Source organism: Ambystoma mexicanum, chromosome 13, assembly GCF_040938575.1.
Source record: "Ambystoma mexicanum isolate Mex_15411 chromosome 13, UKY_AmexF1_1, whole genome shotgun sequence".
In the NCBI taxonomy this organism is placed as follows: domain Eukaryota; kingdom Metazoa; phylum Chordata; class Amphibia; order Caudata; family Ambystomatidae; genus Ambystoma; species Ambystoma mexicanum.
Window position 1 is genome coordinate 328,473,273 of NC_090938.1, and position 26,034 is coordinate 328,499,306.

The 26,034-nt window shown below is 45.4% G+C and overlaps 1 protein-coding gene across 3 annotated transcripts in view; it reads right to left on the reverse strand.

The window, feature by feature from the left end:
• The window catches only part of LOC138521186 (leukotriene B4 receptor 1-like), a 170,445-nt gene extending 149,900 nt beyond the window's left edge, over positions 1-20,545 (reverse strand). Inside the window, exon 1 of one of the 3 annotated variants that reach the window (XR_011282963.1) lies at positions 20,286-20,545. The gene's annotated coding sequence lies outside the window, so the exon portion shown is untranslated. The remainder of the gene's footprint in view (positions 1-20,285) is intronic. The other 2 variants (XM_069633815.1, XM_069633814.1) reach the window with 2 other exon arrangements.
• Between the last annotated feature and the right edge of the window lie 5,489 nt (positions 20,546-26,034).

Here is a 26,034-nt window from a genome sequence, read left to right on the forward strand (position 1 = left end):
TTCTGTGGAGAGCCTGGGGAATCGGAAAGAAAAAGTTGGCAACTGGAAATGGTTTCGGGTTCTGGGCTGCCCCCCCTTTTTGGAGGCAGTCATCAGGATGGGTTTGACCCATGCGATTTTGGTATTGTCGGTTCTCGGATGAGATGATGGGCGGCGGTAGCTCAGTCTCCACATCTCCCCAGTCTGAATTGGCATACCTTGGGACCCATTTTTCCTTGGGAGGAGTTCCACCATCTCTGAAGGAGAAGATCCTTTTCCCAGGATCTTCTGAGGATCCCTCTCCCTCAAATTGGAAGACCTGTACCTCCTCCACAAAGTGGGTCTGTTTGGGTCCTTTGTTTCTCCTAACCTCCCTCTGCTCCTTGGGAGGCAGGCTTTCAGGAGCAGGAGATTTTGTTTCCGGTTCCTGGTTTTCCAGGGGCTGTTTACAAGTTGGGAAGGAAGCTTCCTCCAAGGCTTTACACCCCCTTCCCCCTGTGCCTCCTCCCTGGGAACCGGTGGGTTATCCGGGTGCTGCCCCCGTCATTGTTCTGGAGGACCAGGTCCAGAGTTTCGGGCATTCTGCGGTGGCATGCTCATCAGAGGGTTCTGTTGAGCCCTCAGTATGTGACCCAGATCCCGTGCCATATTTTGGACCTGGCGCTCTAACTGGGAAACCCCTCAGGCTGATATGGGGCTCTCTTTTCTCCCCTGGGCTGATCCCGGGAAGGGTAGCTATCCCTTCTCTGGTAATACCCTGAGTTGGGAAGATTCGGGTACCCCTCCACCCTTGGCCTCCCCTCTCCCGGATTAGGTTGTCTGGGCTCAGGGAATTGGGGAAAGAAGGATGGATGATTGTGGGGCTGGAAATTGGGTGGATACCTGGGGAAAAGGTTCTGCCCAGGATTTGGTGAATTTCTGCCCTCCTGGGGGACGTTAGGAGGGAAGTTCCCTGGGTCAGGTGCTTGGCTGGATCCCCCCCTTGGGCTGGAGGAGTCCACACATAACCCAGGATGGGTCGGTTTCCCTTGTAGCAGGGACTTACATAATCAGGGGAGCGAGGGACCCCATTTGTGGGACTACCTCCTCGACTCCCTGTCTGTGACTGGCCCGAGGGCCTTCTGGGCTGTGTATTATTTGGTGCAGACAGGTTTTTAGGCCCCCCCATCTCCAAATCTAAAACGGGGGCAACCTTTACCTCTGCCACCTTAGCAGCAGCAGGGGTGCTGTTGGTTTTGGGGGTTTTCTGCACATTACTTTTATTTTCTATGGGCTTCTGCACCTCATAGATCCGGGTAGCCTGTTCAATGACCCAGTCTAGTGACCTCTTCTCGTGAAAATCTCTCACTAGCTGGGTCATGATGTATTTGGGTAAGGCATGGAAAAACGTATTGATAAATTCTTTGCTATCCGTGCGCACCCTTCTGGTGGTCTGCGCAAAAGCACGCTTTAATTCTTGCACAAACTCTTGTGGGGCCTGATCCTCCCCACATTGCAAATTGTAGGCTGCCTTGCGAGCCTCTTGAGGATTTCTGTGCACAGAAAAATGTTTCAAGATGGCCGCCCTGTATGTGGACCACCTTGAATGGTTTTGATCCTCCAGCCTTGCAAAGAAACTGGAGTATTCTGGTGAGAAGGTCCATTTGACGTACTGGATGCAGCTACTGCTGTCCTTCAAATGGAAAGTCTCCATCATTTGCTCATAGAGCTCCAAGTGTTCCCAAACAGAATACTTGGCGTTCTTATGATAAGGCGTGATGACACTCCTTATTGCCTTTATTTGTTTCAATGGGTCCTTAAGCAAGGCCCTTTTTGTCTTATTGGCCTTTTTGGTTCGGGTAACCCTGGTCCATTCATCCTCTGACTCAGAAGCACTGCTCCCAGTGGTGCCCGTCTGATCTTCCAGGTTTTCCCGGATTCTGCGAGCCTGGGAATGGCTGGCAGAATGTGGGGGCCTGGTCTCCTGTGTCCTGTAATGCTCAGAGGAGTCTTCAGATCCCTCCTTGCTGCCAGGATTTGATGGGTACCCCCCACTGACCTAACTGGGCAGAGGTTTTCAGGATGCCCTTAATGGGCCTACTCTCCTGGGGTTCCCCACTAAATTGCACTGTGCTTGGGTGCCCATACCCGGATGCCCGCCCATCCATTCCTGGGAGGTACTGGCCTATGAGCCCCATACTTCTAGCTGGATAGTAATCTGCCATCCCCGTGGCCCTGGGCTCATGTGCGCGAGGGGACATGGGGGTGGCACAGTCCAGGGACTGGGAGAGATGAAGGCCTCTGGTACTAGGGCTCCTGAGGTTATGCTCAGGAGTTTCTCTTTACCAGCGAACCTCATCTCTATCCGCCCCTGCACCCTGTTGCAATGCAAGAGCCTGCACTTTCAGTTACTCAGTTAAGGCCTTACTAGACTCTATCAGTCTCTCCTGCATCGCTACCTGTTGCTGGAGCCTATCATTGTGCTGACAGAGAGCCTCATTTTCTCTCTGTGCCTCCTGATTGGTCCTGGAGTACTGGGCCAGTCTTTGCTGCAGGAGGGTTACCTCCTGCGTCCCATCTCTACTGGCCTGCTCCTTTCTTGCCAGAGCTTCTTCCACCCTCCTGGTGTGCTCTAACAGGTTCTGATGCTCTTTTTGGAGGTCACCTAGCCGCTGGAGGGCCAAGTGATTTTCTTCAGTTTTTTCCTTTTAAATGGCAGACTTCCTGGCCTAATGTCTCCCTTTCCTGACTAAGAGTCTGCATCTGTGCCACCAGGTCGTCCCTTTGCCTTTGAAGGGCACCAGCTTATTGCTCTCTGCCTTTTCCCTATCTAGGTGGCTTTGCAGGGTGACTACCTGCTCAGCACATGCCCTATTGAAATCTAATTGTTGCTCCAGCTTTTTCTGGCTCTGCAGTAGGGAGTCCAAACTGTCTTGGTGCTCCTTCTGCAAGGCCAGAATTCTGGTATCCTGGTCAGCCTTTTCCTGTTGCTGGATATCCATATCCTCCTTTATTTTAATGATGTACTGTCTACTATCATCAGCCTCTGCTCAGAAGAGTCCAGGTCAGATTGGGGCTTTGCTAACGCCATCTGTTGCCTATTTGACAGATCTTGGCCTTGAGCACATTTGTCCTGCATGGCTCCCATATATAGATACAAATATGCCGCTATCCTGGCAATCTTATTGTGTTCATCTTTGGCCTTAGAAGCCATATATAGTTCACTCAGGGCCACATGTAAGGGACCCTGATCTCTCCACATATCTGACCCAGTTGTAGTGACCTGTTGTGTGATCGCCTGCAACCATACATTTTGGTCCTGCTCAGACCATTCACCTCTCGCAAACAGTTTATGTAAGAGGTGCTCCCTAGCTATCTTCATATCTACCAAGGTCGTCATTCTGGAATTTGAGTTCCTTCCTGACTTACAGAAGTTTTATTTTGCAAAACAGACCGTTTCCTTAGAGCGTTCCTTTGAGGAGTTCTTTACAGCGTACCACAGCGTGGTGATCCGACCGTATGTATGTATCCCGTCAGCTAGCACACTGTATTAAGCTGCACAAGTGCTAAATCTAACCCAGAAGATCCCGGCTACGAGCCCCCACTTTGTAAGTGACTCCAATCAAGCAATCCCACTAAGTCAGTGCCTTGTCTGGGATGCCCAAGGGAAGCCCTTATTTATATATTTTTATGGCAAGTTATAATCTGGATGATGAACCCTTGTATAACACCTCTCTTAGAATCCCCCTGACCCCACTGAGTCAAGAAGTAGATTTGTTTTGCAAATTTAAAAGGTTTATTTGAAAAATTAAACAATATATATATCACACTTTTATAATAAATTAATAATTGATATCATACTTATGAATATAATGTTGATCAACAATGGGTAATCTGACACTAGCACACCTCTTTACAATCAATGAGGAGTTGGTATAGGATGGATAAGGCAGCAAAAATACTTTTATGGTTTCAAGGGAAAAGCAATGAGGAATGAAATGCAGTACAGAAATAACTTGATATGATTTTAGCAAAAGATAATATAATAACTTTTCCTCTGGCAATTCACCCCCCCCCCCCATGCAATGTAAGAAATGGAAGGAGGAGCACACAGTTCTCAGGAATGCAATCAAATACAATACGAAATTCAGTTCCCCCCAGCAAGCTTAGAGGAAAACAGGTATAAGTTTGAAACACAGGCGAATTACTTTAATGTGGTTTGCAGGGAAGTGAAAAGGTGCTAAAATTGCTTTTAATTCCCTCTAGAGGTTCAGGGTAGGTGATGGCTACTTTATATTAGTTCAGGCTCACTTTAGCAATGCTCTATGAGTCACTAGCAGGTTAAACGAATTTTAGCAAAGGAAAGCAAGGAGCTGCTGACTTTTTTACTGGAGAAGAAATCAGGCCAAATCGCAAATCACGGTAAAATTCGCGAGTGGTGAATCGTGATTACGGCAAACGTAGGATCGTTGGAAAGCCGAGAATCTTAGCTTTAAAATGAAAGTTAAACCACGTTCCTAGGACAAACGGTTCCAAAGATACGGACGATTTAGTAAAGGTAGTTTTTCGGATTTAAAGTAAAACTCAAAATGACAGGTGACAGTTTGCAGCTTTAGAATGACAGATGACAGCTCGCAGCTTTAGAATGACAGATGACAGGATTACTAGGAGGCAGTTCTACTTAGGTTAAAATAGTTTGCATTAGATTATTTTAACTAAGGGATTGGGTTTCGCACAGTTCTGGCAGTACTCACACTATATTTTTAGAAGGACTGGGCCCCGTCACGGATCGGGTCAACTGGACTGGACTTCGGGCGGTTCTGCTCACAGCATCTGGGTCAGCTCTGCTCTGCTGTTCTGGGTCTGCTAGGCACCGGTTCTCTGGATCGGGTTCTGCCTTCTCTGGACACAGCACGGCTCCTGGTTCTGGATGTTTCTGTCACAGGGTTCTAGGCCAGAATCAAACAGCTCAGCCCAGCTATTTGAAGAGTTCAGTTGCAAAAGATTTTGAGGCCTGCTGACAAATACTTTTGCTTGCAGTGGGCCTTCTTGGTTCAAAGTTCTGTAGTCTCTGTTTAGCTTGGAAGTCTAAGTGTTGGATCTCTGGATGTGAAGTCGTCGGTCAGCACGCTCCGCAGCAAATGGAATTGAATCCCTCTCTGTCCTGCACTGTCTGCTTTTATGTGTTTAGAAAGTGGGTGGAGAGGCTAGCTTCACTAAGCCTGCCCCTCTCTTAATTTGATAGGTCAATAGATTCTTTGGTCCCTGATTTGGGAAGGGATAGTGTGTCATTTTTATGACCTTCAGAAATGACACTCCCCTGGTCAATGTGCACACAAATCTATTTCTGATCCAAATACATATTTCCCAGGTACACAAGTGGTTGACATTACATGTACATATTACACATTGCTTAAGGTAGTCTCTGTTCCGACTCTGGCGTTTCTAGGAGCTTGCATTCAAAAATGGCAACTTATTTTCGATTTTAGTGGGTTTTGCAACATTAGTTTTTCATCAAAAATTATACAACTGTACACCCCCCTTCTACACATATCCCAGTAAATTTCCAGGTCGCTAGCTTAAATACTGTGTCGGCAATATTCATAATTAGCGGGGTTTTGCACCAGAACATCACACAAATTGGAGTTTGGTCTTGAATTGTGGGCACAGTTTTCATTTTAAGGATCCCCAAATTGCACATTTCTGTCATCTGGTTACAAAGAGTTATCAGTATTTTTATGAAACATATATTTGCCTTCAATTCAACTCCCCAAAGTGTTTGGGTCCGCCTCCAGAAGCTTGGGTGGGTCAGGAAACACATGTCTCTCCTTGCTGGCAGAGGGCTGTTGACAGGAAACACTCAAAATGAACATACCCCATTCAAGGGGAAGAGTCTTTTGTGTGGGCTCCAGCAAGCTGAAGGAAAACCCCTTCTTCTCACTCAGAAGGGCCATGTGATATCCTGCCTCCTGGTGTGGGAATCTCTGAGGTGTTAAGGTTTCCCAGCCTCTTGGCCTCTGGGAACAGCAGGTGGCTAAGATTTTCAATTAACCAACAGGCTTTGAAGTCCAGCTGACTCAGTCAGCTATTGAACTCAGTTCTCCTGTCAGAGTTTAGACCGCTAGCGCCGCCTTGTGGAATTTGTCAGTACTGCATCCATTTAGGAGTTGTCTTGAATTTGACAGGAGATTTTTGCTATTGTTTTGATAGGCATCCTTACATTAGAGTGGTTATGTGGAACCCCCCCAAAAGAAGGATGAATCTTTAGAGTGGTCTTGTGCCCATGATTTCAGCAACTTTTTGACATCAGTAAAACGGATTTTTGAACAAAGGTCTCCGGTATTAGCTATCTTGCAATGTTTGAACTTGACATTTGGAGCTTGCCCTCAAAGAAACAGAGGTGATTTAAAAGCGCTTTTGCTCTGACAGGTGCTGCTATTTCTCCTTTGGCACCACCTTTCACCCCTGGTGCTTTTGGTATGCGCACAACTGCGCGGTTCTCCTGGACTCTGGGATGGAATGATGGGCGGCAGCAGCTCATCCCCACATCTACCCAGTCTTTTGATTCAGCACTGCGCGGTTCTCCTGGACTCTGGGATGGAATGATGGGTGGCGACAGCTCATCCCCAGATCTACCCAGTCTATTGATTCAGCATGGGTCAAAACCCTTCACAAATCCAGGTTACAACCCATTTGAACTAACTTTGCACAGACAGTCTCCGAGCAGCCTGGTGCCATGAGAAAGAGCAAATGGCGGTGCATTATCCTTGTGGCAATTAGAGTGTCGGCCATCTAACTTCCAAAACCACTAGGTTCAACCATGGGACATTTAATTGGCAACTTCACCGTTTTACAAACTGTCTATCCTATAATGTGATCTACGTGATCCGGTGCGCATGTGATTTATTATACGTTGGAATGACCACATGAAAAGTCTCCATTTGCATTAGTGAACACAGATCACAGATTCGGACTAAATATATGGGCGCTCCAATGGTGCAACATTTTGTTGCAGAAAACCATATGGAAGAAGATCGGCACTGGACTGTGATAGATCAATTGCACAAGACACCACTCAATACTCTAAGCAGTACTGATTGACCAGACTAGAGCAACATTGGATTTTTAGACTAAAACACACATAATTGCCCTGAATGAGGACATTCAATGGCCCATGTTACTATAAATTGTAAACAACTGCTCTATCTTGGAGGTGGGGTTGGTGAATTTAGGTTAGAGACATGAATGAAGTGCAGTACAGTGTACACCATCTTACTGACTGGGAGAGAAGGATTTAGGGGTATAGGTCGGTTGTCTGCCCATAACCATATAACTGAACTCAGATCGAAATAGGCTACCACATATATGGGTATGGTTTGGGTACGACGCGGTACAACACAGTTCCCCACTTGTGCCTACCCATTGCCCGAGGGGGCACGCACCACTGGGAGAGCCCTCACTGCCCCATGCAAGGTTATCCTGTAGTAGGAGAACCAACAAAAAAGGTAATGTCGCTTTAAGAAAAACTGCAGCAACAGGAGGTGATGCTATACGCATGGAACGTTGGGATTGGCTCCTCCCTTATATTTACGATCAAGACGATCAAGATTCATTTGGGAAATGCACCAAACGCCACTTCCCGTTGTTTTGGCTGAATGCGGGATTAACGAGAAGAACATCAGTTGGGCTCAATAAGTTATGCCTAACTGAGCTTGAACATGCGCATGAGACGGGTGAGTGGGTCTGTCCCTGTCTATATTGTTGGGTTTGATTTGATTTGATGTTTGTTGAAAGGGAGGTCGGACCTCCCGAGGGTAGCACTTGGCTTGCTGCCTTCCAGAGTGATGGGAGGACGACGAGCAAGGAACTAGTCACACGCAAGGGTCAGACACGCAAAATGGGTAGCGCAGTCTTGCATGACTGACCTCTGACTGTGTGCCATGGCAGCACCGCGCCTGCGCCGCTCCGCAGGTCAGTAATCGGCTTTACTGCCTTTTTGAGCCAGCGCCGGGCATCGGCATTACTGCCTTTTTGAGCCAGCGCTGGGCACTGGTGTCAATGGCCAGCGGAGGTTGAGTACAAATAACATCAATTAAGCAATTGACAGCCCTTGCACAGGGCTGCTCACAGACAAGTTTCTTATGAGACACCGAATGATTTGTGTGTTCTCTGTTTTTACTAAGGAGGCAAACACCGTGAACAACTGCCACTGTGAGTGATGGTGGAATACCTTGTAGCGAGCTGGACCTTCGGTGCACTCTCCTGACAGCCTCCACCTGACGGGGGAAACACGATCTGACTCCTGATACAACTCTCTGTGGAGGTAATTACAATGACACCAGTGGCAGCTTCATAGCCATCTTGATTATAGAGAACGAGGCACACGATGCTGGGTTGTTAGACTCTAGGCCGTATACCTAACATCATTTTCTGTATCACTTACCAATAGATACAAGAATACTATCGATACAGGCCACTAAGAATTTAAGAGAAGGAGAGAAATGTGTTGTTGTAAAGCGATGGGAGGCACCAATAGCGGTAATCAGCTAGTGCCACCTGCGTGCAATAACCAGAAAACCGGACACAATTCCACCTGTGACCAGCCATAGGTACGCTATATAGGAGTGAATAGTTTTGCCATTCGTCTGTTGGACCAATGTAGCAATGGTAGATATTAGCTAGAGATCAATTGATGTTAACTTTGTAATTTCTTCAATGTATGTGCAGTGCTGCAGGGTTTCCAACCTGTCCGTTGGGTTTGTTAGTGGGGTGAAACAACCCTTCCAAAACAAATAAGAAATCGGAAAAAAAATTGTTTCCTAACACCGTACCCAGGTTGGAGAGCAGGGCAATGCTCAAAATTACCAAAAGCTGATACTTCCATTGAAACGGAGTAAGTGAAAACTCCAGTTAAAAGGAGGCTTAATCTGAGCAGATCGGTGCTAATAAGAAAGAGACTCTGAGTGCACAGAGTACTCTCTTGTTTGGGTCCCCGTGCAGGGACCACAAGCTGATTCTGGTGTTTGCTGCAAAAGCAGCTCCTTATATTAGACACCTGGGTCGTTGTTGGGCCTGTGTGGGGGGCTGGGTGCCGCCCCCCGGCCGGCTACTGCCAACAACAATAATAAACCATGTGGTGCCTAAGCCTACTCTGTTTCCTGACCCCCCTTCATGGCAGTGAGTGTGTTAGGCAGAATCCTGTGCAGTGCCCTTAGGGACCACTACACACAATTAAGACCACAGGTGGCAAGACAAGTTTTACCTTTGGTACAAGCCTGTACTACTAAGTTATAGTGGTAGCAGTAGCAGAGCAGCCAGGCTTATCTAAAGAGTATATGAGCAGTAGCAGAGATTACACAGAGGAACCACAATTCCTGTGGCTCAAGCAAACACTGACTCAAGGTTTCAGGTAAAAAATATAAGTACATTTATTTTTGAACCATCAGTTATAAACACAACACTTCTATTAAACTTTAAACAAAACCACACGTTAAATATACTACAACTAACCAATTCACGTTGTGCAGTATGTCTCAAGGTAAGCACCCTGTGTTTGAATGAACCAGTGTTATGAACAAAACACAATACCGCGGATACGGTTGCGATCACTTTTTGACAGTTCGGTCAACGCGTATCAGTGACATGAAATGCTACTGGGGCAAAAACACACTTAGCACCTGAGATACCCAGAGGGAGTTGGAGGCAAAAATCACAGGCAATATTTAGGTTAGGCAGACAGCATCGAGAAACACTCAGAAACAGGAGTTTAAAAGTCAAAGGGTCAGAGCCAGGGTTAAGTGACACCAGAGACCTGTTGCCGAAGATCACACCGTTAGACAGTTCATGATTCAGCGTAGCCCAAAAGTACTTTGATACTGTCAATGTTTGGAAGCAAAAGTCATAAGAAGGAGGGAAGACAAGGGCGAGCCTTGAGGATGAAGAAAAGGGATTCACCCAGTTTCCTCAAGTAAAGCAAAGTACCTTATTCCAATGATGCAGCTGGTGCCCTGGCAGTTGTTCCTGTTGGTTTCCCACAGACCCACGATTCCTGGAGCTTTGTTGTGAAGGAGGACGTCTGAAGGGGGTCTGCACCACACAGGGATGAAGCTGGCAGCAGCGACAATTAATAAAAGGTGCGCTCCTTAAAAAGACAGGAGAGGCTCGGCAGGTGGCTATCCGGACCACTACAGCAGTTTGCAGCAGTTTGCAGCGATTTCGACCTGGCTCTGGCTGAGAAGATGAGCTGGTTAACCCCACCAGGCTCAAGGAAAGAAGACTCCAGACTGGATCTCCTCTTAGTTGTTGAAGGGTAGATAGCTCAGGACTGCAGCAGGGCTTCACCGGGACGGGGTAGTTGCAGCAGCCGTCGTTCTCTCCACTTCTCTTTGGTTTCTTGTAGTTCCAGAGGCGACACTGACTTCTAGCCCAAGAGACCTGCCTTTTATGCGCAAAATCACCATTCACACAGCCTGGCTGTCAATCACGCAGCAGGACGGGTTGTCCAGCCGGGAAAACCACCTCAGCCAATCATGGTAAAGTGCGACTTGGGTTTCCTAGGATACCCTGTGCAGGGCGTGACTACACCCCTTCCCCACATTCAGTCTACCTAGACAGCCAGGTGCCAAGAGGAGGGCTTCTCTGCAGAAGCCCGCCAAACGATGGTGAACAAACAAGGCGAACCTAGTTTGCCGTGCAAAGTAAAACACAAGAAGGACTTTAACAAAAAGAAATGGTGAATAAACCCAACCGGAGCCAAAAGAAAGACAATTTGGTCAAGCGGGTTTATGCTTAAGGCAGCAAAAATAGCCAAACGTATTACCACGTTTATCTAGTATAATCAAGGTAGAAAAGTTAGGGTAGATACCACTGCCACCAGCCAAGTCTAAATGTTAAAAGAGCGAAACAATGCTCAAGAAGGTACAGATAGAAAAGGGGTACAGATTAGCCCTTTCCAGTACTCCATGTAAGACTGGGTCTGTGGTAAAAATGACTATGTAAAGTAAATGGCAACTTTACCTTTTTCTGGGGGACAGTAGTCAGCCCCAGCGAAATGGAGTCGGAGGGAAGTCTTAAAGACAACCCTGGGTTACTGCACTAAAGGTGCTGCGTAACCCCTACAAGAACAGGGGCACATGGAGTGGTGTGCTCCAGTGCCCAAGATCACACAATAAGTAAAAAAACATAGACCAAAACACATGCAAGAGTGGAAAAAGGATGTGCACTCTTACCAGGTGGAAAAAATAAACTCCAGAAATCCAGCAAAGCTGCTGGGGGACTCACTAGGTGAGGGAAATTAGCCCTAGAAGGAGAATTCTCCCTAACAGAGTGGTGCTTAGCACCTCTTGGGGAGGAAGGGCGAGGTGATTTGTTAACACCTCGCCCTTCCTTCTTCTCTTCCCGGGCCGTTGGCGACTGTGTGTCGCTTTGTAGTGTCCTGGGGGAGAGGGAGAAATACCGCCCAGCCCTTTTTTTGGGCTGTTTGCTCGTCCCTCCCCCCTGCCTGGATGCATGGGGCACAGGTTACCCGACCTCGCCTGGTGCCTGCGGCATCGCCCAGTATTACTGATTGTGAAACCATGCATGTAAAAATTCTACTTGATCCTAACACCACAGCAAATATCCTCCTTATATTTCACCCTCCTCGGAGTATGTCAGGCTTCTTGATCAGACTTCTTGATCCAATTTAATAACTGGATCTCATCCACACTAAAACCTCAATCTAGGGTACTTGCATTAGGAGATCTAAATATAAGATTCAATGATCCAAATGATCCCCTGGCACAGCTGGTACAGAACTCTCGCGAAGGATAGAACTTTATGCAACATATCCTGCATCCTACCCAAAGTGCAGGCAGGACTCTGGACTGGGTTGCTGGACATGTCGTATCAGTGGACAATATCAGAGTTGATCTTTGTGTATGGTCTGACCAGGGTTTTTGTTATGTCTGGAAAAGATACGGGGCTACACTAATGTCGGGACTGTCGAGACTCGGGGCTAGCTAGTCTTTTGTTTGTAGCTCCTGAGCTTCTATCTGGGGCTACAACCAGATAACCTGGGGCTATAGACCCCTCAGCCCCCCCTAGCAACGCCTCTGGGTCTGACAAATAATTTATCTTTTTTTCAGCTGACCAAAATATTGCCCGTGGTAAAGAAGCGAAGTATGCCAGAAAAGGCTCTATGTTGCAATTTACCTAAACTTACCCCAAAGGCATTACATCCCGTCTTTGCCCCTATAATATGTACTCCTGACGGCCTGGGCTCTGCAGCCCAATTGGTGACAGCCTATGAGGATATGATGTTATTGGCAGTCAACACCTTGGCCCCTCTAAAACAGAGAATGGTTAAAACTCAGCTGTCGAAGCCATGGTATTCTGCAGACATACATAAACTAAAAGTTACCAAAGAAAAAGCTTTCAGACAATGGCAATAATCTCCCACATTAGATAACATGGTCAGTTATCTGGTGGGTTGAAGAATCATAAAAAAGCAAATTTTTAGGCTAAAAAGCAATCTCGTGAAAAAAAAGATCAACAAAGTCTCTAGCTCCAAAGAGCTCTTTAAAATCTTATGCGAACTAGAGGTTCCATGTCCACTCTCCTCGTCAATTAATAAAGATGAACAATGGTGTACGCTCATTCAGAATTCCATGCATTGCAAGGTTAATGGTATTAAGGCTGACATTGCAACTAAGTCAACTTCCATGCCTAAAATCCAGCTCAGCTGCAACGCAAAAAGCATTTCGTGTATAATCCACCTTTTGCCTTCTCTGGGGTAACAGAAACAGTGATATTACTCACATTGAGAACAATAAAACCAACTAACTACAAAGGTGATTCTTACCCTGCAGCCATTGTTAAAACCTGTTCTAGCACACTTGCTCCATTGATTTTTAAATGTGTTAACTGTTCATTTAGAGAAAGCCTGGTCTCTGCATCCATTAAACGAGCTTGCATTGCCCCTTTGCTAAAAAAGCCTTCCATTGATCACACAGTGGCTGGTAACTACAGCCCCAGAACTAACACGCCTTTTCTGCTAAAAACAGTTGATAAAATTGCGGACCTACAAATCCAGGATCACTTGAGGCAGTGTAATAACTTAGGTTCTAATCAATCAGGGTTCTGAAGCCTCCATAGCACATTGTCTACTTTACTGTACTTAAAAACAAATATCTTGAGGTCTATGGATAAAGGTCAGTCCTCTCTCCTGATGCCTCTGGACCCTACAACTGCTTTTGACTTGGTCAGCCATGCCACTCTGGTTTCCAGGCTTCAGGAATATGCTTCCTTCTGTAAGGAACCTGCTAGCTGAGTTTTGTCATTTCTATCTGATCAGAGAACCCAGGTGTACAGAGAGAAGGTGCCTGCAGAGGGTTTTGTACTTCCTTGTGGTGTGCCACAGGGCTCATGTTTGTCGCCTACACTGTTTAACATCTTCACCTGTAGTATAAAATATAGCGCCTTGAAGTTTATAGCAATTCACTGAATGTGATGGCATTTTGTTACAGCAATAATGTGGCACACACATATAGTCATCTTTATGTTGCCAGTATAACAGGTGAATATGTGGCTGGGGGCATGCAAGGTATTGAATTCAAAATGCAGCCAAAGCCCAATATAAAACTACAGAGGGTAAAAGTGCATCATTTTTTTTTCTTTCTCTGGATTCCCTCATGCATAGAGGACTACATTATTGAATATTATTTATATAACTGACTGATTTAATTAACAAGTACTAATCAATAATGCTAACTCATTAACATTATAATGTAGTCCCATGTACAAAGTGAGGTGAAAATACATATTTTGAAATTTGTTTTAAATATGCACTGGATTTTTCTTTCTTTTCTCTTGCTGTGTTGAATGCAGAAAGCAGGAGGCAGCAAGAAATCGAAAAAAGATACAGTTATTATAATCTGAAGCTACCATTGTTTGGGACATGAGGGTGTTAACAGAATACATTTTCTGCTAATATGATTGGAAGGAAGTGTACCTGCAGTTCTGCCACGTAGGCAGTATGGGACGGTGCAGAGTTTTGCTGGGGAAAGTCTGACAGAAAAAGTTCAGATTGCTTTTGCTGAGCTCGAGAGACGGATGATCTTGGTGTCTTAGCACTGGCTTGAGAACCCTATGTTTTCGCTGTGCATATCAGACACAGAGATTACAAAGGCAAAACCTGTCGACTGGGCCGCTCTTCTGAGGGAGGTCACCTGGGGGAGAAATCCACAGATCTTTTGGTAAGCAGCCAAGTTCGACGTGAGGTTATTTTTATGCGATTGCTTGGCGAATGTGTTCTAAAAATGCTAGGCAGTTAGGATAGCAAAGCAAAAGAAATCCCCTGCATTTAATTTGTCATATGATAATGTTGCAAAGTGAATGTTGCTCCATGTTTGTATTGTTTCTTTTCTTGTTTTTCATTACAGAGAACAACGCGATGTAATTGGTAAGATGTTATTTTGAATTGCAATTGTTTCTAATACACACAATATAAAAGCAGAATGTTTAGAGAGTTTTGTTTTTCTCTGGGTGCATTTGGAATAGCTTTTATGATACAGGGAAGGTTTTTTTTTTTTAGGTAGTACATTTGTCATTTTTCCATGCAGATGAAATAATAGATAGAATTAGCGGTGATAAATAGATGTATGCGTGTGTTCCCCAGTGCATGGTGTCTGGGTGAAATCTAATACAAAATATAGATTACTGGGGTCCATGAACCAGTAATGAATCAGTAATGAGGCCTATGGAAGCATAGTTCACTGATGTAGATAAATCAGTGATAACACCATGGGGGATTGATTATGTTCCATGTGAAATTGTGGTGTTTCTGAATGTAGGTCCAAGGCTCTCTATAGATCACAAGAATATTATAAGAATAAGGAAGGTTTTGTGTAAGATTGGGCCATAAATAGAACAGGAAAATTATGCTCACGACTAGACATTACCACCAATAGTGTATACTACTAAATTATCCAATATAGTGTAACAAGACATGGTCACTGAAAGGAGGTAAGGCCAAACCCAATCTAAATGCAAGGATAAGTAACCACCAAATTACCACTCTTCTTTGGTGGTAAGAAAATATCGCCAGACCCCAAATTTACACAAAATATCCTACACACCATACCTCTTTTTGATATGCTGGGCTCAGAAGGAATAACATATGCAAACTACAGAGATAACACTCAGTGTCGGTTTCCACTCACAAGTGATTCCTTAACAATCAACACTCCCTACGTCCACATTCACAGATGGATGTTGGCTCTAAACAACTCAAAAACTGAGATTATGGTTCTATGCACTAGACAAAAGCTGCTTAGGTTAGATCCTTCATTTCAATCATTCAAGGTGGCAGACTGTACTCTAAAATCTTTACCAAAGCTCAAGACCCTTGGTGTCATTCTGGATCAGGAGGTGAGTGGGAAAGTTCATGTTAGTCATTTAATCTCTACTATCTGAAGCTTTTAGCTCTGGTTTGTCCTTTCCCCAGCGCAAGCTGTTGTGCTACCGTGGCTCGTGCCATTATTGGTTCTCACTTGGACTACTGCTCCAGCCTATTGCAAGGACTCAGGCAAGGTGAACTAAACTGCCTTCAGGTAGTCCAGAATATAGTAGTTTGCATAGTTTGTAGCATACATAAATTCAACCACATTTCCCTGGCCGGAACATCTCTGCACTTGTTGCCCATAAGTAAAATAATTAATTTTCACACTCTTTGCATTGTGCATGCATGTCTCTTTGGAAAGAGCTGATGCATCTTTCCTCGCTACTAAGTTGGCTCCCAGTCAAACGGGTTTTGAGGTCCAATGACTCCAGTGTCTTACTAACTCCAAAGGCTAAACTCTCCTTTATTCTGAAAGTGTGCTTCCCAATGGGTGCTCCACACCTCTGGAAAGTCCTACCTTTGGACTTACGGTCTTGTGCGTCCCTGGGATTGTTGAAACTTTGACTCAAAACTCAACTGGTTTGAATGACTGTTGCACTCCTATATTGATCTGATCGTCAGCCTGAAATTGTATCCCTGAAATATTTATATGTTATTTGATGTGTGTATGTCCATGCTGCTATGCCCATGGGCCCTTGTCCCAGTGCATTATAAATAAAATAAATAAACGGGGGCGGCCACAATGGGGGTGAACACTGGCTGCCAGTGGATGATGAGCATCTTGGCATTGCAGAGCGGGGCAGTTACGATGATGGACCTGTGATAGGCATGCAGGTCTAAGACATATGCCCAGTTGCCGCCAGATTGGGGGTGGAAGGTGTGCCCTTGTCACTCTTCACAGCCCTGCTTTGGTTGTGCCTCAAGCTGACTTACTGCCGTTTAATGATCCCCCTATATTGCAATGAAAGAGGATGGTAGAAGAGCAGAGAAAAGAGGTAAGGGGGGAAGCAAAATGAAAAGGAGAAAAAGAAGCAGTAACTATATCTCAGAAGAGTTCTCGCAAAGTTTGGATGCTATCCTGCCACATTTGGGGCTGCTTAGTAAGGCCTCTGTTTTCTTCATGTCATTGCTGCTACATGGGGTGCAAGCAACCACGAATGCCAAGTGGTTGCAGATTATAAGATATGAGGTGTTACAGGTATGAAGAAAAAGGAGGGAACCTGGAATGAGTGACAAGAATGTGGATGCCCAAGACAGTGAGCAAAGAAATGGTTGGACAAAGAGTGGGGATCGATCGAAGGGGGGAATGAAATGGAAATGCTGATACAGCACTGTCCAGGGGGGCATATATATCAGTTGTGGCAATAGGCAGAAAGGAGGGGGCACCTCCGGCAGGGGATAGGGCATTATTGATGGCTGCATGCTAGGTGCCTCGAGCATGCATGCAGTCTGAGAAGCTAGGGGACTGAAGGGAGTGAAGAGGCTGCAAGGGGAAACCGGGGGTGCATGACGGCATGATTAAATAACTATATGAGTTGCTGCCACGCAGGTCGAATCAGGTAAAAAAAGAGAGGTGAGTAAACTGCATGGTGGGATCCAGATAGGCCTTGCATAAGAATTGTGCAGACCCCTCACGACAGTGGGGTGGGGGAGATTCACTTAGACAGAACGTTCCCAGGAGACAGCAGTTGCTGGGAATAGAACCAGCTGATACATACAACGTACAGTCAAATTATGTTCAGCAGTTTCAAATTGCCCCTTGGCAGCTTAGAATGGGAAGAGGTGTGTGGTGCAAGGGGTGATACGCGAAGAAGCCAATCAAAAGGTGAGTTTTGGTGTCCCTGACAAGTATCTTGTGCTCTTGCCGATGCCTGTGAGGCACCTCATTGGTCGGATGCCATGTGAATGTCTCCCTTCCCACAAGTTAAGGATATCTCATGTTTTTTCAATGTGTGCTGACCAATGGCAAGTTTTTAAAGTTCCAAAGGTCAGCACGATTATGTATTGTGTAGTACCAACTAACCTTAGGGTGGGACAGGAAGGAAGGTGGCTCCAGGAGGCAGGTTATGAACCAGGGGGCGGTGGGACTGTTTGCTCTAATCATTTTTAACTAACACATGCTTATCTATAGGGGATTGACAAGCTCCACCAATCAGTTTTGTGGGACACTTGATAGCTTGTATCAGTAATTGCAACTGTTTTTCGCTGTGCTAATGTTGTTTTCACTGTATAAAATATATGGCCACGGTGGGTGGTTGTGTCGGCTCTCATCAACCAGTGCTGTTCCACTGTGCTGTTTGATTTGTGCTTGCCTAGCTGTAATAAACAGTGTTACTTCTTGCCAGATGTACGCTCCTTCTTAGACTACTTTTGGGGAGTTACTGACTAGGTGCTCATAGAGGACCCCAAATACACCAAGATGGCGGCCATAAGAAATGCTGATTTAGACAAGGTTTGCAGCTGATTTACCCTAAGGCACCTTTTCCTACTCCTGCAAGAGCTCTGGCAGAGGTCAAGCTCTCGAGCCAGACCTAAAAATACATCTTAAATCAAGACTACAGAACCCCTAATGCATACAGCTCTACCAGTGTTCTTCATCCTGACATAATGCATTCATTTCTAATCCAGTATTGGGGCCAGAGACAGCATCTCCAATGTGCCTTCAACCTGACATAAGACACTCCATAGTGTCGAACAGAGCCTTAAGTCGCACAGGAAACTGAGCGTGGGGCTCATCAAGGGGGCATGGCCTTATGGCGGTGGGTCACCTGCTGCCTTGTTAGGCCATGCCCCTCTGACGAAACCCAGCTTAATGGGCTACAGGCACCCTCGCCAGGTAGCCTTTTGTAGAGATCAGCACCCTCTCCCTCTTAGGGGAGAAGGGTGCTGTTCTCTGCATATATTAGTTAAAGAGATGTCTGACAGGGGACAGCAGCCACATGGTTTCAGCCTTATTGGTGGCCCTGCCCCTCACTAGGCATTTGACGAGAGGCAGCATTACCATTAAGGCTGAAAAGGTGAGGCCGCAGGAAGGCGAGGCCTTTTTTCCTAAAGCCTGACGCTCCTGCGAATGAGTGGGAGCTTTGGGATTTAGAAAAAAAGGCCTCGGCTTCCAGCGGCTTCACCTTTTCATTTATAATGGTGGTACCGGCCCACAGACATCTCTTGATGAAAGGGATGCCTCATAGGTGTCGGCCCCACCCTTATGCAGAAAAGGTATTATTTTCCAAAGCCTGGGACTCTCACACATGAGCGGGAACTTCTGGCTTTAGGAAAAGAGCCTTGTCCTCTAGCAGCGGGGGCTGCCAGGGGACATTAGTACAATCATTCTGAGCCTGCTGGGACTCAGCCCCAGCTAGTCAAAGGCCGCTTAAAGCCCTGGCAAGTACTGGGACCAGCACATGTTATGCCAATGTACCGGAATCAGGCTTTACTTTAGCTTAGACTGTTCAAGTATCTGGTTTGCCTACAGCTCTGCCAATGCACTCCAAACCCTCACTTCAGCACAATTTGTTATTTTAGAACTGGGACCATGAAAAACGGTGGCAAAGAACCTTAACTTTCCCCTTTAGCACACAAGGCAATTCCTGCGCCTAGGATCCCACACACTCTGTCAATGCACAGAACACACGATCAACTGGCTACGCATGCCCGTGTGTTGGGAATGGCCACAGAATGCAGGCAACACGCGTGCATCACAAGGAGCTATAGAAACCAAAACTAGCTGTATGTCCTAAATGCATAACACCCACCCTTCTCCCTACTGAGTTCCTGTTTGTAGGAGAAACCACAAGCCACTCTGCTAATCGAGACAGCCCTAAGCAGCAAAGAGAAGAGTCTTACATTTGGTAACATCTGCCCTGTAATAACGAAACCCCCAGCATGCCAATGAGTCACACAACCCTGCCAATGCATCTCAGTCCGGACCTGAGTAACCCTGTTTCTAATCCAGTAATGGACACCGAGGAGGACTGGGAACCACATGCATCTCTGGCAATTCAGTCAATCACGATTCACTTCCTCGTGCTACGCACCATCTTGTACTTGGCATTTCTTTTCTTCTTCTACTTCATACTATTTTCCAGTCATGTAAAGCTATACAGACTACGGTCCTACTGCACCAGGGCGGGTCTCAATGCGCCTTAACTTGGACAAAGCTTGCAAGCTTTGAGAATACTATCATGGTGATCGGTGGCAATATAGATATATATACAAATAATAATAATTACTATTATTATATTTCACAGCCTGCCCTGCTCTTTAATAGGGACTCAGAAGCAGCTCTGTCACCGCCCCCAAGCGTGACTTGCAGATCCCCCTTTTACTAACGCGGATCTTAACAAAACAGCTCTTTCGATGCACATCAATGCAGGCGCCCGGACTCCATGCCAGCGAAGTTCTTGGGTCACACAAATAGCTCGTTCAAGTCTCAAATCAGACTTGAAGCTCACTCCACTATTGCAGAATGGAGACAAAAACACATTTCGGCAATGCACCTTTTTCGTGACACGCAGCACCCTCGCACATTCCAGTACTCTGGCCCAGAGAAGTACCCGTGTTGCTTAATCCTGATGCACAGCGACCTCAGCCACGGCAATCCCCAGTCACTCTGTCAATGCACCTCAAGTGTGACCTGAAACACCCCCTACCCACCCGATACAAGCAATGCGACCCACTGGCAGTTCGGTTCGACTGGTGAAATACAGGGACACGGTCTTAAGGCAGCTCAATCCTGACTGGGAGGCTGCAGCGCCACTGAAAGTACATTCATGGAGACAAGCACAGAGCTCCTCGGAGCTAATTATCGGACACAGAATCTATTTACTCTTCTAGCACTAAGATTCAGAGCTCCGAATCGCAGTGACTATGGTATGTTATGAATGATTCATTAATCGTCAGCACTCCCTTAAGAAATGCAGCAGTGCCGCAGCGGTGAGAGTTGACTTACCTCTTAACAGAAATAACGGAGATAACCGCCCCACTGGTTGCAGTTTCCTTGACCGAAGAAATCCTTGGAAAGTCCTGTCTTCTGGTCTCGGTGTCGATGTCTGAGTCACACGTGCGTTTCTTGTGCCTGGGAGTGTCTGGCTACTCCCAGGCAGAGGCGCAAGCAGGGGAACTGCATTTTGGATTACGTACAACTAACTCAGCGTGGGGCGCTGGATCATTGCCAATGAAGTTATCCTAGAACTGGCAGCAGGAAAGAGCGGTCCAATCCAGGAGGGGCAGGAAATCAGTCCAGGTTTTTGTTCCCCCCCAAGTGCTGGACCCAGAGATCACTGTCTGAAATTGGATGTTATGCAATGTTATACTGCCAAATCACTTAGTGGTTCTTAATCACAGATGCTTTTCTAGAATGTGGCGTTTGTCCCTCGGCTATGCAGGTTAGTTTGATGAGGAAAGGGTGAACGGAGGCGAAGGGAGTGAGGGGCGTGGGGGGCCGGAGGGGGGTGAGGGGGAGTGTTAATTGCGAGAGCAGGGGGTGAACAGTGGGAGAAAGGGTGTCGGTATAAAATTATTTTGACAACTGATGCGTATGATCTTACGTTTTGAGGAGGCGATGGCTGTTTATAACGTATAAGCAAACCGTGACCATAAACTGTGAGGGGCACTATGGGTTGATAGGTGGAGGTTCTGCCTGATTATGCAACGTTATGGAGGTACTAAGGGCTTGATTCATGGAATTTCTTGTACGGTGCAAAGTGACTTTGCACTGCCAACAACCACCCTAATTCATGGAACAGTGAAAAATGTCTTTTTGCCGTGCAACGTCACTTTGCACTGCTCCATGAATTAGGGTGTTTGTTGGCAGTGCAAAGTCAGTTTGCACCAGTGAAAAGTCACTTTGGACCGTGCAAGAAATTCCATGAATCAGGCCCTAATTGATTACAACATGATCTAAGCATTGGGCCTCATTACGACCCTGGCGGTACGGGGTAAACGGCGCTGTAAAAGGTGCCGGCGCCGTTTACCCCATACCGCCTCATTACGAGGTCCCCTCGTGGGACCCAGGAAGCAACGCCTGGTCAAACCAGGCGTGCTTACCGGGTCCCGCGAGGGGAAGAGGGAGCAAACAACGGGCCAACTCGTAATGGCCCGTTGTTTGCTCCCTCTCCCATTCAGCCCTATGGGGGCTGAAATGGGAATGGGGAAGGACCGGGTCCGGGTCCTTGGAGGGAGGAATTACCGGGCCTTCCGAACTCGGAATGGCCCGGTTATTCCTCATTCTGAGGACCCGGACCTGGACGCGATTTCGGCGGCAGCCACCGCCGAACTCGTAATGAGGGCCATTGACTGGTTAATGCAAAACAATATGTGAGATAATATAACATGTGACTCATGTGATTAGTATCACAAGGAGTTTCATTTAGAACAGTTTTATTCTGCACATAACCCCTGCATTTGTCCATCTGCACTCATCGCCAATTAGCCACCCTTCGCTCATACCTTCGCTGCACATTGATTCTTACAAGCAATGAATTGGCATGAGCCAGTAGTTTCAAACGGCAAACTTGGCCGCAGTTTTATTTCCACAACAAAAGAATCATTGTACACATTTCGTGAACTCCAGTCTGTACGTGTGGCGCTTGCTCCGTGTCCGACCTCATCTGCTTCCCCCTATACCTTTGTATAGTTTCCATAGTAGGCCCAACTCTCCCAACCCTTTGTGCCTGAGTCTATCCTGCCCATGCAGATGTCTGGGGGTGGGGAGAGAGCCGTTTCTTTTTTGAGGGAAGCTAAGCCTTAGTTGTTCCCACCAGACGCCCCTGCCGTTAGGCTCCCAAAAGCCGCTGGTCCGGAAGGGCGAAGACCCATTCCGGTTTCCTTCTGGCTCATCTGGAGTCTGTCATTTGTGCTTGGTTGCCCAAACACTGCCTTAAGGCACCCTGACCGTCCTGCGACGGCGATGTTCAGGTGTCGTCCTCCCTCCCTTCCCTTTCGTGGGTGGGTGGAAAACAAAATCCTTCTTCACGGCACGGCGGGTCTTCAGGGTCCTACTGCAGGAGGTGGATGTCCCTGCTGTAGGACCCTGCTTGTTATAAAGGGGCTCACACCGCCCCTTTCTTTTGTTAGCCCTTTGCAGGCTTTTTGGGGACTTTGTCGCCGTTCCGCCCCTCGCACCCTCCCCCTTTCCCTGGGTGAGGGGATCAGGATAGGAGAGGACCCTGCAGCGGTTACCGTGCTGCCTCCTCCATTTTTCTTTGTTGCTCTTTCCGTCGTCAGCAGCATTTCTTTCATTACGTGTTATTTCGATAGGCCCCACCACAGTGGATTTCGAAATTCAAACTCCTAATGACGATCAAATATTATTTAAGGCTGGTTTACGAATACCCATTAACTCCTGGACAGTTCAGTCCAGGAGGAAGACTGTATCATTTGCCAGGCAAGGTGCCTCACATGTAAGCGTTAAACTTCACTTACTGGCTTAGTGAGCCCCGGAATGCAATTCCTGTGGACACATTGTGTACCCAACTATTGGAAAACAATGTTCTTTAATCATTGCTGATTTCTGGGAAGTCAGCACGTCGACTGACTTCCACCAATGTATTGATCGTTTCCCTGCATGCTGACATATTCAATTAGGATGGAGCGTGAAACTAAATGCCCTATGCAAATGTTTACTCTCCCCTTTTTTCATTTTTGGAACACAAAATGAAGATGGTTTTCTGTAAGAAAGTGTGCTCTCCTACAGACTCACTCTCTACACATGCTATGTGGTTAAAATCTAATGTCATTGGTTAGATCTAAAATGAGTTATGGCTATGAGAGTGAGCAACATAATCCATGTTAACCATTTAGTTGACAGATGTATACTATTGCTGTGCACAGTCAAAATACTCACCAGCAGCTGAAATGTGAAGTTGTCACATTTCAGATACAAAAGTTGCACGCAGTTTGAAATTGTATAGCCATTTCTCATGGTTTATTCCTGTGAGCACTCATTGGCACTAGGAATATGGGTTAATAATACACAGCTGTTTAATTGACACATCGGTCACTATCAGTACTAAAAGACAAGAGCCAGCAAAAATATAATTGTCATGCAGGCTTCCTGCAGTGTCGCAAGCCCCTGGTCGCTCTAGCAGTGAGAAAAGCTGTCTTTAAGTGACCCATTCAGACATGGTGGCATTCTTAGAACAACCCAGCACAATACAACATCACAGCCGCCATGTCTTAATCCGTAGTTCCGCTTTTGCAATTCCATGAACATGGAACTTCAAAGGCTCACTCTTCAAGACAGCTGATGTTTGTTTTATGTATTTATTGTGCTATGGCTTAGAACAAACCTTGTGCACATTTACTATTACAACATTCATAAACAGCTTATTAAAACAGACAATGACATCCCAACACATTTATTTAATATGAAACAAGCTTCTTTAACACCTAAAATATCAAGTACAAAGTTCTTAAAATCCAGTCATCTCAAAATATACAATTTGTGACAGTCAATTAACAGGTGGTCTAAAGTCTCAATATTTGATCCATCATTACAAAACCTACTTAACCTAGCTGCATGAGGGATTGAAAGCCTTGTGCCAATTACTTCATCTGTAGAAAATAGGTTGAAGTGAAATCTTAAAAATTGATTGCCCAAAAAAATCTAGGAACTTTGTTAAATAAAGGTTTCTCAGATATGCTGATATATCTAAACAAAGTGTAGTGTAGTGCCACACTTTAAGAGTACTACACCAGTTCAGCTGGAAGAGGTTATTTTGAATCTCTAAGTGACACGCCTACAAATGCTCTGGAGATAAATATAAATCAGTCAGTTCTAAACAGATTTCTTAGTTCTGGCACTGAGTTGTTGTGCGATGAAGGTAGAAGACTGCTAAATGTGCATCGGGATAGAGGATTCACAATCCTATTCAAGAGACTTAAGAATTATCCACCATCCCATCGCTTCCAATGAAGATAAGCCTAATTTGTATCGAATAACAGATGGTGGGACCCCCTTACGTAGGTTCAAAACTTGTCTCCAAACCAACCCATCAAGTTGAAACCAAAACATTGCAAGCAATTAGGGTAAATTAATTTGGCTCCATATATTAACCATGAATCTACTTTTGTTTTGAAGAATTATATCACAGGTATCATGAAAAAGTCACCACATTTAAAAAGAAATGTATTTAGATTGTATTGCTAAGGTCAACATTTTTGCTTTAAGTCTTTTATAGATACATGCAATAGAAGGTCTCTGAAGAATAGAGAACCTTAAATAAATTAAGCAAGTCTTCTTTTCCAATGTCTCGTGATTCAGTGTCAAACAGAATTTTTATTATTTTGATTTGTACACACAGTTAAGCTTCAAACCTTTGATTAAGCGATGTTAATTTCTAATTCATGTTTACATATATAGTTATATAAAGCAACAATGGAGTGTTGCAGACCAGTAGGTGTCTGATCACATAAGACAATATCATCTGCATAAGCCAAATACGTAATCACAGTAGAACCAATCTGACGAGGAAAATGTCAGACATCTACAAAAGCCTCCTCCATATCTGAAATAAAACAATTAAAAAATGCAGGCATCAAAACACATACCTGACACAATCCTCTTTAGGTATGGATAGTGTCCGACATATGACCGTCAGTGGTCAATCGTACCTGCACTGTAGTATCCATATGAATGTATTTCAAAACATCAAGTAGAGAAGATGGGCAACCCCATTTGTTAAGGTTCTTCTAAAGGAGAGACCTGCTAACTCGGTCGAATGTAAGGCACTAGTTGAATCATCAAAAACAAGGACAAAATATGGACTGTGAGTTATAATAGCTCTTTGTTGGAAACATTAAAGAATAAACCCATTTAATACCGTCCCAAGCCCTTTCCAGAAACCAGATTGAAACTTGTCTATTCTGCCCGATTTCAATGACCATGTATCTAAATATCGTAATATGAGTGAAGAAAGATTTTACTTGGACCATCCAAAAGTGCTATGGGGCGATAATTAGCTGGACATAGTGGATGTTCAAATCTTAGGAGAGGGGCAAAACCTCATAATGCTCTGATATATCACGTCAACTCCTTCCTTTTTTGTTGTAAAGTGACATCAAAGACATGCTTGCAGGAGATAATAGCTCTGTCATTTGTAGATTCCTGACAAATAGGATTTACAGATCCAAACGGTTATCCGGGTGCTAAAATTAGAAAAAGCTTTAGAGGAAAAAGTATTGAAAAAATAAGTAAAGTTGTCATTAACGTTTTTGATAGTTCGAGAGGTCCATGAAATCCTAATTTGACTACTATTCACATTCAAATATTGTGTGCATTTTACTTCATTACAAATATATTTTTGTTGCTCACCATGAAATACATGAAGCAGAGTGGTGTGATGAATCCAATGGAGTAATTTCTAATCTACTGGCTGTAACCTCTGCCCATGTGAAAACTCCCTCAAGGAACTCAGAGCAATCCACAGACAACTAATAAACACAGCCAAGTCCTCCTACTATCAGAATACCATAGGAGAAGCTGACAACAAAAGCAGAGCCCTCTTCAAAGCAGTCAAGCAGTCCAATAACCCACTACCCCACCCTGCCATACCACACTCCATCGAAAACTCCCCTGCCATCAAAATCTTCTGCATCGCCAAAATCAGCAAGATTTGCCAGCACATAGATGCCAGCTCTGCATCCACAGACCCACCTCACATCCCTGCTCACAATATCGACCCACCCTGGACAACATC